At 41.9% G+C, this 10,000-nt stretch overlaps 1 pseudogene; it reads right to left on the bottom strand.

Moving 5' to 3' along the window:
• The window catches only part of LOC125044728, a 12,980-nt pseudogene that overhangs the window by 2,484 nt on the left and 496 nt on the right, over positions 1 to 10,000 (bottom strand).

Raw genomic sequence — 10,000 nt, 5'->3', positions numbered from 1 at the left:
TGCTTCTTCCAACTGCCTCAGAAGATCTGAATTTTCGACTGCAAGCTTCTTCTTGGCAGCATCGAAATCATTCAGGGTGCGGTTGGCCTCATCAAGCTTAGACTGAAGCTCATTGATCTGGTGCATCAGCTGCTTGTTGATTTTCTCACCAGCAGCCTAAGGTATCAAAACTTTTATCATTACTTTCTCTTAAACAATGATGGAAATACTAAGATTATTTCACTGTCAATAAATGTAATGCCATCAATTATATTTAAAAATACCATGCAGTGATGGTAATACTATCAGTTGTAGAAATAAATAATATAAACATTAGTTTAATTTTTACTTGTTATATTAACATAATCTTCCAAGGACTGTTCTCTCTCACCTTATCACGAACGAGACCATCCATGGCTGCCTTGGCATCTTCTCCCTCACGTTTCATGGCGTCCTTGTCTTTCTCAGTCCTGAAGGAATTCCACACCGCATTATTAAATGTTGTACTAAGTATAGGGTATGTCATTAAGGAAAAGATAATGTGTGTGTAATAAGCTTCACTGACCTGGCTTTCATCTTATTAAGATGGTCGATTTGCTCCGACATTTCTGCAACTGCATCATTATGCTTTTTCCGCAGACTGGCTAGAGCGGCTTCATGCTGAATGTTGGCTTCCTCAATATCTCGCCGCAGTTTGACAAGTTCAGCTTCACGCTTCTTGTTGAGCTCAATTTGAGCTGCTGTGGCTCCTCCAGCTTCATCCAGGCGGTCACCAAGTTCCTCTAACTCGCGGCCCAAATGAGTTTTGGATTTCTCTGCTTTAGCACGGGCTTGGCGCTCATGTTCTACTTCCTCCTCGAGTTCTTCAATTCTGGCTTGTAGTTCCTTTGTCTGTTTTTGTGACTTGGAAACCAGCCCTTGTTCATCTTCAAGTTTGCTAGCAAGAGCAGCAATTTCTTTGTCCTTGCGCTGGATAGTTTGCTCCAACTCCTTGTGGTTGCGCTCCAGATCGGCAACAGCTTCCTGAGTAAGCTTTAGGTCACCTTCAACCTTCCTCTTTGCTTTTTCCACTTCACTACGCAGCTTCTTTTCACGTTCAAGAGAATCCTCAAGCTCATCAAGCGTTTGCTCAAGCTTGGACTTCACCTTATTAAGATGATTGCATTTATCCTCAATACCCTGAAGGTCCTCGGCTGTCTTCTGGTTGCATTCCTGCAGATGCTTCTTTTCCTTGTTCACCTTGTTGATGAGTTCATCCTGGTGAGCGATCTCATCATTGAGATTCCTGATCTGATGATCCTTTGTTGCCTTGTCTTGCTCTGATTTTTGGATGGTCAATTCAAAGTCTTCAATATCCTTCTTGAAACCATTAATTTCTTGTTCTAACTTCTTTTTAGTCTGAAACAGTTGGTTACGGGATTCTTCTTCATTTTGCAAACGTTCAGTTGTTTCCTGTAAAAAAAATAAGCTTTAATGATCCTGAAACAAAATGTGAGCTGCCAAAAATCTTAATGAGCAAATACCAAAGTATTCACATTGATGAAAATCCCACACTTACATTAAGCTGGGCTTCAAGATCAGCCTTCTGGCTCTGGAGTTTTGACTGCTTGTCAAGGAAGTCAGCCACGTTTCCTTTTGTAGATTCAAGAGCAACCAGCAAGTTATTCTTTTCCTCAAGAAGAGTAACGTTGGCAACCTCGAGCTCCTTGCGAAGCTTAGCTTCGCGTTCATAGTCTTCTTGGGCCTTGGCCGCCTTCTCCTCGAGGGCGCGCATTTCGTCCTCGACGCGAGTGACGTTGAGGAGCGGCTTGACCTTCTGCCACATGCGGTACCAAGGCCAGTTGCGGAGCTTGAGGTACTTCCTAAGGTTACGCTGCACGACGATGAGGGCGACGCGCTGCTCCTGAAGCTTCTTGTACTGTATGCGGCTGATGTACCCACGGATCCAGGCCTGCAGCCAGGATAGGACCATGGCCAGGCGGTCATCGCGAATCTCCTCCAGCTGACCCAGGACACCGGCACGGAAGAATACCTAAATAAATAAATAAGTGTCTAATGCAACACAGGGAAAAGCTATTGGGGTTTATCTATCAAACTCTTATTGCGAATCGCAGAATCTGTGCCCCTGTCCTATAGGCTTACTGCATGCGTGTATATGCATAAGTAATGTATATGTGACTATTTGATTCTATATGTGTGCATGCGTGTGTGTGTGTGTGTGTGTGTGTGTGTGTGTGTGTGTGTGTGTGTGTGTGTGTGTGTGTGCGCGCGCGTGTGTGTGTGTGTGTGTGTGTGTGTGTGTGTGTGTATGTGTATGTGTATGTGTGTGTGTGTGTGTGTGTGTGTGTGTGTGTGTGCATATATATATATATATATATAGACATACATAACATACACACACACACACACACATACATATGTATATATATATATATATATATATATATATATATATATATATATATGCGTGTGTGTGTGTATATATATACACACACACATATATATATATGGTTTATATATATATATATATATATATATATATATATATATATATGCATTTTATATGTGTGTATGTGTGTGTATATACATACACACACACACACACACACATATATATATGTATATATATATATACATATATGTATATGTATGTGTATATATATACATATATGTGTGTGTGTGTGTGTGTGTGTGTGTGTGTGTGTGTGTGTGTGTGTGTGTGTGTGTGTGTGTGTGTGTGTGTGTGTGTGCAAAAGTATATCTGGTCCTTGACTCCGTACATGGAGAGGATGTAACGCAGAGTGTGATATTTACATTTCCAGTCCTGAATATACAGTCCAGGTGATAATTCACTGTAAGACAACAGGCTAATCTTCCTGACGACCGATATTTGCTGTTACTTAGGACATGCATCTCATAACCAGAATGGACAGTACAATAGGGGTAAAACCTGGGACAGCCAAAAGATCTGAGGTATGTAGGGGCAAATAAAATACAATTTGCAGGCTGGTTAAGGTAGACCATGTCTTCAGCTTCACACGCACGGAGAAAATACAGTTTTCTGGATCGGTCTCAAAGATTAGATATGAAAACGACAATAAACTTGGGATCTGATTACCATAGAGCGACTGTCATTTCAAGTCGTGTAAGGGAGAAAGGGTTCCAGCCAGGTTCCTTGGTGTCAAGAGAGGTACCGGTGGCACAGAAGCTTATTGTATGGATTGTAGTAATGTTTCAAAGTGGATGAAAATGGAGGTAAATAATATAGGGTCTGTGATTAAGAATAATCTTTGGGTAATGATTTAACCAAAGGATGAAGGGGGGTGGGAAGTACTGCGGAAAAGAGCCTGGACATGGTCCGGTGGCCGGCCAAAAACAAAGGAGCGGGCAGGAGTAACTTTGACATAGTCTTAGAACCTTAATGACGCCATAACTCTGCAGCATGATCAGCGTATTTCGAACTGGTCTATTTGCCTTCTCTTCATCAGACACCTTCCCGAAGGTCACCTTCTTGTAATTACGGGAGTAACTGTCGGTTTGCTCTACGAAAGGGCATTCAACCAATCAACCAAAGACCTTTGTTAGCAAACCTCCAAAATAACTGTGGATAAAAAGTTCGCTTATCGGTAATTCAGCATGCAGCAATTATGTTCAATATTTGTTTTTGATAATGGCAAACTAATCTTTTTGAATGATCAACCAGTTCTTTTGATTGTGTACTGTTATATGAAAAAAAAAAAAATCTCTCCACAAACCTTTGTATGACCGAGACGATAGTTTTCTTCTGGCATTTTAACGGATTCTAGACAAACTCCTGCTGCTTTCTTTTCTTCCGTCTCGGCTGCCATTGCTCTTGAGGCCAAGATGCAGTAACTGTGAGGCGACACAGGGAGCCAAATTAATAAGAGTCTTCCACCTCTTTCTCTCTCTTTCTCATAGCTGTTCCTACTAACTGAAGTTCCATTCCATTATACGACTGTAAAATGTATTTTAAGCAAACTCACCGATGCTTGAAATCAGGATAGGGCATCCTGTTGGGGAAGCCCTTTCGGCAGATACGGATGCCCTCGAGCACACCATTACAAGTCAGCTGATGCATAATCAAAGGAGCCTCGACGACGCCTGTGAGAACGTAAAGGAATCATTCATGCATTGGAAATTGGAAATTATTCATGGATTGGAAATTAGTGGCATTTTAATCGAATTATATTAAAGTTATTATATACGCACCAGGTGATTTCGTTTCGTTAGGCACAATGCAACGAATGAAGTGAGGCTGAGTAGCATTGAGGGTCTTCATTAGATTGGCCAATTGCTCCTGAAACAAGAAAGGCTTTGTTTAACCACACGCACTAACTAATCCGTAGTATCATAGGGAAAATCTCTCTCTCTCCAGCCTCCGGGCTAGTACAATGGTAACGTGTCGGCCTCTCACCCAAGGAGTCGGCCGTTAGCACCCCGACCAGGTGCGAGAAGTTGCAATTGTCGCTTGGAGGTTATTGCTGTGGCCGGGTACTTCGGCGGGTAAGGACTAAGCTCACCCGAGTCAGCACTAGCTGACACACGCCATATGCATAGCCCGGGCGACTTATCCCTCTCTCTCTTTCTCTCTCTCTCTCTCTCTCTCTCTCTCTCTCTCTCTTTTTCTCTCTCTGTCTCTCTCTCTCTCTCTCTATCTCTCTCTCTCTCTCTCTCTCTCTCTCTCTCTCTCTCTCTCTCTCTCTCTCTCTCTTTCTCTCTCTCTCTCTCTCTCTCTCTCTCTCTCTCTCTCTCTCTCTCTTTCTATATATATATATATATATATATATATATATATACATATATATGTATATATATGCATGCATATATATATTTAATGTATATATATAATAAATATGTGTATATATATATATTTATATATATACAAATAATACATGTATACAATATATAAACATATAAATATGTATATAAGTATATACATATATATACACACAAATGCATATATAAATATATATATACATACAGATACATATACAAATATATATATATATATATATATATGTGTGTGTGTGTGTGTGTGTGTGTGTGTGTGTGTGTGTGTCCAAGTATGCATGTATTTATGTATACACATATACGTGTGTCGGGGAAAATACGCACCCTGTACCCTGAAGACACCGTGATGAAGCCGCCGCCCTTCTTACCACGCCCGCCTGGAGAAAAGTCGTCATGTAAATTCCATTTCAGCATTTCTCTTTTGAAATATATACTTCACAAAATCTCATATCAAATGTATATGTCAACAGAATCATGCAGTCGTCTATCTCACTCTATCGGCGATTGACTAAGAGTCATTTCATCAACGGCAGTCGTACTCTGGGAATGGAAAGAGCCAGTGTCAGTCGCTTAAGGCAATTTAAACTATGTTTGCGGCTACATGAAATGCATCTTCGTATTCTTATATACATAAATGTGTGTTTGTGCGTGTGCGTGTGAGCGTGTGTGTGTGTGTGTGTGTGTGTGTGTGTGTGTGTGTGTGTGTGTGTGTGTGTGTGTGTGTGTGTGTGGGTGTGGGTGTGGGTGTGTGTGTGTGTGTGGGTGGGTGTGTGTCGGGGGGGGGGGGGGGGGGGGATATGCATGTGCGCGACCCCCGTGTCTGAACGGAGGAGCACTCACCACCCTTGGCGTCGCCGCCGCCAGACTGGCCGGGGTGGTCAGCGAAGCACTCGACGGGGAGCGGATTGGTAGACTTCTTAAGCGCGTCCACGACAGTGTCGTTGAGGGGGTCCTTGTTCTTCTCGAGCCAGCCGGCGAGGTTGTAGGGCACCGTGCCGGCGTAGTGGACGATAGCGAAGTGGGCCTCCTTCTGCCGGGCTTGGGCGGCTTCGGCTTGATGAAGTTGGAGGATTTTCCGAGGTGGTTGTTCTTCAGCTTTTCTTCAAACGACTTGTCTGTTGCTTTAGGGAACATGGACTCTTCCTCGAGAATGGCAAGGAGACCTAAAGGCTGGTTGAAATAAAGAGTTGTTAATAAGCAATGAATTGGAAATCTAAATTTCAAACAGTTATCTAGAATCTATGCTAAATACGCATGTGTTGGGAAATTACTTTGGAGCAAATACAAAACGGATTCAGTGAAGCAAAATGGGTACATCAGCAATGGAATGTACTTAATAGCTATTGAAGATACCCTTAAAGATAACTCAAGAAGTAGGTAGCTTATCCAGCCATAAAACATGAGAAAGAATAGAAAAGGGCAAGAGATGCCAGGCAAATGCGAGGCCAGTCCCGTCTGGGCGGGAAGATATGTCCTGGCACTCGATTACCTTCTCGAAGTTTCACCGCAGATCCGCAGATCCATACCAGTCAAACTAATCGACTTTGCCTTGCTCCTGGAGATGTAGTTCCTGAAGGACTGCAGCATCACACAGATGTGCAACTTGGCTTGATTTGAAAGAAAGGCATGCTGAGAAAGGGAGGTTTTATTCTAAAATTTGGCTGTCCTTTTTGCCATTATAAACTAGCCAGGCAAGTGTGTACTCCGACCCTGCAAATGAATACATGGATATCAGTGCAAATCTACATATTCACATCCACAAAAGTCCATCAGTAAAGTAATAGCTCTCCTGTCTCATAGATGATACTTGAGCAAGAAATGTACGTTACCGGTCAACAGTGACGTCATAATGTCTTCCCGAGTCACGTGTTTTGAAAGAGAAAGTTTACTGGCACTCTTAAAAGGTAGGAAGGTACAAAAAAGTATTTCTTTCCACCTGAAGATTGCTACAAAGGTATTCAAAATCCAGTCTCCGAATATGATTTTGATGTTTGGGCTAGAAGGAATATTATAGGTTTTCAAGAGATTAAGGAAGTTGATCCAACTGTGTGACAAAGGTGTTCTCCAGCTGTTTAGTGTTTTTTGTTTAAACACCTTTATCACGTAGTTTCTACATTTTGTGTTTCTTCAAAGGTAACAAAACTTTAGGGGATAACAAAGGAAGAAAGTAAGAATATTTTTCTGTGAAAATTCTTACCGATAGTCCTTGTTCTATGCAAAACCGTACTCTGTACCTTTTCGAAGAGATCGATACAGGCCTGCAGATCCATACCGAAGTCGACAAAGACCCAGTTGATGCCTTCCCTTTTGTACTCCTCCTGCTCCAGCACGAACATGTGGTGGTTGAAGAACTGCTGCAACTTCTCGTTACAGAAGTTGATGCAAATTTGCTCGAAGCCGTTGAACTATATCGGAAAAATGCCATTAATGAATACATAGTAAATTTGCTAACAGTCCATTATAGTAACTGATGATTAATAAGAAACTTTATTATTAGATTCTTAGTCCCAGTTAAGAAAAGCTGCTGTTGAACTTACATCGAAGATCTCAAAACCAGCAATGTCAAGCACACCAATGAACATAACGCGCTTCTGGCCAGTCTCGAGGGTGATGTTACACTTCCTCACGAGGGACTTGAAAACCCGGTCGTACAGCGCCTTGGACAGAGCGCCGACGGAGTAGAGAACCTGATTCACGTTCCTACCCTGGGTGACGAACTCAGCGCCGACCTTGATCTTGGGCTTGCACAAGTTCCTGTACAACTCAACACCATCCACACCCAGGAGTTTGCCAATAGTTTCACCGACCTGAAGACATACAACAAATCAAGATAGCACAACACAAGTAACATAATAGACTTTAGTACGTCAAATATAATGCATCCATCAGTAATTTTACGAATATCATAAAGAATAGTACCTCGGTACCATCGGCTTCAGCCTGTTCCTCACGACCCTCTGCTTGAATTTCATCTCACCGAAGTGCATAACGCAGCAGTGCACCTGTAGAAGTTGTCACGGTCGTCATCGGAGAAGTTCAGGATGGTAAAGGCTTTCTGGATGAAAATAAAAACGATCATTGAATAATGTGTACGTATATATATATATATATATATATATTATTAATATATATTTTATATATATATATAATAATATTATGCATATATATATATATGTATGTATTATATGTATGTATATATGTATATATGTGTGTGTTTGTGTTTTTATGCATGTTTGTATGACTTTATCTCCACATATTAATTACAAAATAACATTTACGCTTACATGGGTAAAGTCCATCTCTTCTTTGTCATCAATAGAAGGCACAGTGACCTTTCCCTGAGACACATAGTGGTAGTCGTAAATGTCGTTGCTCAGGTAGCACATTGCTGGGGAAAAGAAAATGATTTATTATGATCAGCCTGCCATCAATGTATCTAAGGTTTGTTTTTTTTCATATCATTCAGTATGTATCAATACAACATCACTCATACTTACGCTTGACTTCAGGGACGTGGTCGGACATGAGCTGGTAGAAGATGTGGTAAGAACGCTCAGCGGGTTGCTGGGAGATGACACGAGCCTTCTCCAGCAGGTAGACCTCAATGTCACCACCAGACAGCTTAGCAGACGGACCGAAGTGGATACGAATGAACTTACCCTGAAAAAAACAGTTCACGTTCAGTTGTTTAATGGAAATTTTCGTTGGTAATTAGTATAAAAACCATTGTTCAGTTCAAATACTCATCAGGTGGAAACCACGAAACGGGAAGAGTTGTCATTACGAGCGTCTTGGCATTACCACAGCTTCTAAAAAGGATTGGTTTGAACGATCTGGTCCTCCCAAATTCTGTAGAAGGTAGATACAGGAGATGGGAAAAAAGATGAACCAAAGGCTCCCATTAACTGTTTAGTGCGAATTTAAGACCTGTATCTTAAGTATTTGTTCATCTTCATAAAACATACATATTCATACGGTTCGAATATGGAAACTAAATTTACCGGTTTATCTTTCCCCCCTTTTTCTTAGAGGAGGGGCCGACGTTGGCGAAGTAGGACAGCACCTTCTTTGTGTTTTCTGTCTTACCAGCACCCGACTCACCCTGTTTGGGGGGAGTGTGGTTTCATAGTCAGGGCGATAATAAGGTAAGAGCATAAATATTCTTGTTTCATTAATAAATGATCTTGTGAGCTAAATTAAAATTTCGTAAATTTCCTGCATCAAAGAAAGCTTACCAACAGTGGCTAAAACTAAACAAAAAAATAAAATAAAGTTTGTGACTTACGTGATAAGCATAGACTGGTTTTCGCGACCTGAAAAATAAAAATTATTTGAGTTTCAAATTTGTTATCAATGCTCGATTAAAAATATCATTGTATTTCTGGCGAGGCATAACAATAAAAGGGAAAAAGATAGTAAAAACTCTGAGCTACTTACAATGCACATGGCACTGTAGGCGCCGTCGGGGATGGGAAAGAGATGGGGAGGCACCTCATTACGCCCCTTGCCCTGGTAGAAACTTGACGGGGCGGTTGGTGTAGATGGGGGAACGCTTTTTAGGGGTTGACGGCGATGCAGAAAGGCCAGAGTAGGTGAAATGAGCTTGGCCTGGTAACGAGTCTTCAGGTTGTACAGGACGGAAGCATCGTTAAGGTAAGTCAGGTTGGACATGTCCTCACACTTTTCGTATTTGGGAGGGTTGACCTGAGTCACCTGGTCCTTCTTGAAGTTTTTCGTGTCACCTCCCGGAACGCAAACAGTAATCAGGTCTCCCTTGGTCCCCTGGATCTCGCCTTGCACATAGCTCTCCTTCTCGTCGGGGACCCAGCAAGACTTCTTGGCGTCGTAAGGCTTGGTCTGGTCGATGCGCTTTTGTTCCAAGGAGACAAACAAGAACTCGGTGGGGTCGGGGTCGGGCCCGGTGCTCTTCACGATGTGACCTGGCATGGTGGTGGCGCTTGGTGTTGTTTGTAGAAGTCAAGGCTCACAAATACGACTCCGGAACTTCTCTGTGGGCATTATTGATTTGTATAGGTTGAGCAACGTAAATTAACATATTGCAAGCTATATGGCCTCCAACCGTCAGTTGTTTGGTCGATCTCCCCCTCCCCCCCATACAAATTCGCATTGGCAAATTGGCTTCTAAATATAATTGTCACACATGTAAATGTTAAACTTACACGTTTGACATTCTATATTATATTTCAAG

Source organism: Penaeus chinensis, chromosome 36 (assembly GCF_019202785.1).
Source record: "Penaeus chinensis breed Huanghai No. 1 chromosome 36, ASM1920278v2, whole genome shotgun sequence".
In the NCBI taxonomy this organism is placed as follows: Eukaryota; Metazoa; Arthropoda; class Malacostraca; order Decapoda; family Penaeidae; genus Penaeus; species Penaeus chinensis.
This window is presented reverse-complemented; position numbering and strand designations above follow the sequence as displayed.